The sequence below is a fragment of the Bubalus bubalis genome, chromosome 24, assembly GCF_019923935.1.
Source record: "Bubalus bubalis isolate 160015118507 breed Murrah chromosome 24, NDDB_SH_1, whole genome shotgun sequence".
Taxonomy (NCBI): Eukaryota; Metazoa; Chordata; class Mammalia; order Artiodactyla; family Bovidae; genus Bubalus; species Bubalus bubalis.
In genome coordinates this window covers 7,832,883-7,835,671 of record NC_059180.1, presented here as the reverse complement: position 1 = coordinate 7,835,671, position 2,789 = coordinate 7,832,883, and the positions used below count along the sequence as shown (strand labels likewise).

Genomic DNA, 2,789 nt, shown 5'->3' with positions numbered 1-2,789 from the left:
ACACCTTTTCAGATTAACTTTCTGCCTATTTCAAGGTCTTTTGGGGGCTTCCCTGGTGGCTCAGACAGCAAAGAATCTGCCTGTAATACAGAAGACCCAAGTTCAATCCCTGGGTCAGGGAAGATCTCCTGGAGAAGGGAATGATTACCCACTCCAGTATTCTTCCCTGAAGAATCCCATGGAGAGAGGAGCCTGGCGGGCTACAGTTCATGGGGTTGCACAGAGTGGGACACAATTGAGTGACTTTCATTTCACTTTCAACGCCTTCTACAATTTTTCCTGACAGGTGTGAGATTTATCACGTATTTTTTTTCCCAATAGATTCTGAGCAACTCCTAAGGGCTAATGGAAATTTTCAGGAGGAGGTAGGATATCACCAGAAAGATAACCCACTGTCTACCAAGGGACCACCTGCCCTCAGCCTTCAGGCTAGGGCACCTGAGTTTGTCCACACATCACAGTGGATCCCTTCTCTTTATCTTTTTTCCCTTTGGCTGCACTGTATGGCATGTGGAATCCTAAGTTCCCTGACCAGGGATTGAACCCATGCCCACAGAAGTGGAAGCTCAGAGTCTTAACAACTGGACTGCCAGAGAAGTCCCTGATCCCTTCTCTCGGGTAACTCAAGATCCCAAATGAATGTAAAAAACAAAATTCAACTGAGTAAATTTAAAGACCTTATTGGCTTCATTCAACAATTCATGAGTTAGGCAGCACTCCGTCTAGCAAATAGAAAGGACCTCCAAACAGCTGTACAAAATGAAAGCCTTTTATAGGCAGAAGAGGGTGGGAAGAGGAAGTTTTGAGCAGAGTGGGTTATTTCAGGGAAAGTTACCCTCCTATTATGGGGCACAAAGTGTCTATGGGGCGAATCACTTCACTGATACGTGCGTGTTCGTCATTCAGTTGTGTCCAACTCTTTGGGACCCCAAGGACTGTAGCCCACCAGGCTCCTCTGTTCATGGGATTCTCCAGGCAAGAATACTGGAGTCGGTAGCCAGGATTCTGGAGATCAATGGGAAGCCTGATCTTGCCATTCCCTTCTCCAGGGGATCTTCCCGATCCAGGGATCAAACCAGGGTCTCCTGCGTTGCAGGCAGATTCTTTACCATCTGAACCACCACTGGTACTTGCTAGGTAATTCCAGATTGACTGGTTAAATGAGAGGCTGGTTAAAGGATTATTTTCCTGGGAGAGGCTGAAACTGCAATTAGTTATTAAGTCTTGGTTTGCTGTTGTGGGGCTTAGCACAAGTGAGTCGATTTTGGGCCTGTTCGATCTCTCTCTCTCTGTTTTCTTTCTCTCTTTTCTCTTTTTCTCTTTCTGACACTAGGGTGCCAGAGCATTACTTTATAATCAAAACAATAACTGTGGAACGGGGGCCAGAGGTCAAGTGTGATTGCTTTGATTTAAAACAAACATCTCCAATGTATTAACTCTGAGTACACATTAGTTATTTCAGACTGGCAGCAAGGGAAGTAGCAAGGACAAAGCAGTTCATCAAATCGTGTTCCAAGGGACTGGGACTTACATAAGACAATGCTTTCGGTGGAGACAGCTTCCCACCTCAGGGCTGCAAAGCCATCATGCTCTTGTAGGCTGTGTAGATCACACCTGGATCCTGAGCCTGCACCATTGCCCAGAGATGCCAAGTGCTGCCTATTAATCAGAAATAATGAGCAAGGCAGCTGTGGCTTCTAATCACACAAGCCCTCCGGAGTATCAGATGGAGGCCAATTAGCTGAGGCACCAGGCAACAAAATTCTGCCTTCCCAAGCAAAACATCAGAAAGGGCTTGATCCCCTCAGCAGCATCCCTGGGCTCTACTGTCTTGCCTTTTCCCAGGTTTACGTTGATCTTTTCTTGCTCCAGGGTGAGCTGGAGGCTGATTCCAGGGTTGGAGCTTTCAGAAGTAGTAAACACTGACACCTGGAGTGGAGTTGAAGGACTTTATTTTTTTGGCCACATCACTTGACATGTGAGATCTTAGTTCCCTGCCAGGGGTTGAACTGGTTGCCTCCCGGAGTAGACGGTCAGAGTCTTGACGACTGGACCACAAGGGAAGTCCGACCATTAATTAATTTATTTTTAGGCTATTTTATTTCTTTTGGCCACACCCCATGGCATTGGGCTCTTAGTTCCCCAAGCAGGGATCGAACCTGCACCCCCTCCATTGGAAGTGCAAAGTCTTAACCACTGGACCACCAGGAAAGTTCCCCTTACCCCGACTTTATTTTTTAATCTAAGTTCCTTTGGCCACCACCACTCCCCCACCTATGGCCACCTCACTCATTCTCAGCTGCTTGTGTGCGTGCGTGCTGAGTTGCTTTGGTCGTGTCTGACTCTGTGCGACCCCATGGACTGTGGCCAATCTCCTCTGTCCATGGGATTCTCCAGGCGAGAATAGTGGAGTGGGTTGCCATGCCTTCCTCCAGGGGATCTTCTTGACCCAGGGATCGAACCCGCATCTCTTATGTCTCCTGCATTGGCAGGCAGGTTCTTTACCATTAGTGCCACCTGGGAAGCCCCTCCATTGCTTAGGAACCCTCAAAGGTCTGTGGGAGGCACAAATGCCGGTCTCTGAGACATTAGAAAAAAAGTCTTTCCTTCTGGGCAGATGATTAAGGACAGAGCGTCTGCCAGGAATGTTTCAGCTCCCACAGGGCATACCTAAACTACCCTACTGTGTGCGTGTGTCGGGGGGAAGTCTCATATTTTTGTGATAGAAAAAATTAGCATTGAAAATTGGCATTTCCATCTCCAGGGGATATTCCTAACCGAGGGATCGA

The 2,789-nt window shown here is 47.6% G+C and overlaps 1 non-coding gene across 1 annotated transcript; it reads right to left on the bottom strand.

Moving 5' to 3' along the window:
* Positions 1-2,138: 2,138 nt before the first annotated feature.
* Positions 2,139-2,211, bottom strand: TRNAG-UCC. The gene has a single exon. It is a non-coding gene; the product is annotated as a tRNA-Gly (tRNA).
* Between the last annotated feature and the right edge of the window lie 578 nt (positions 2,212-2,789).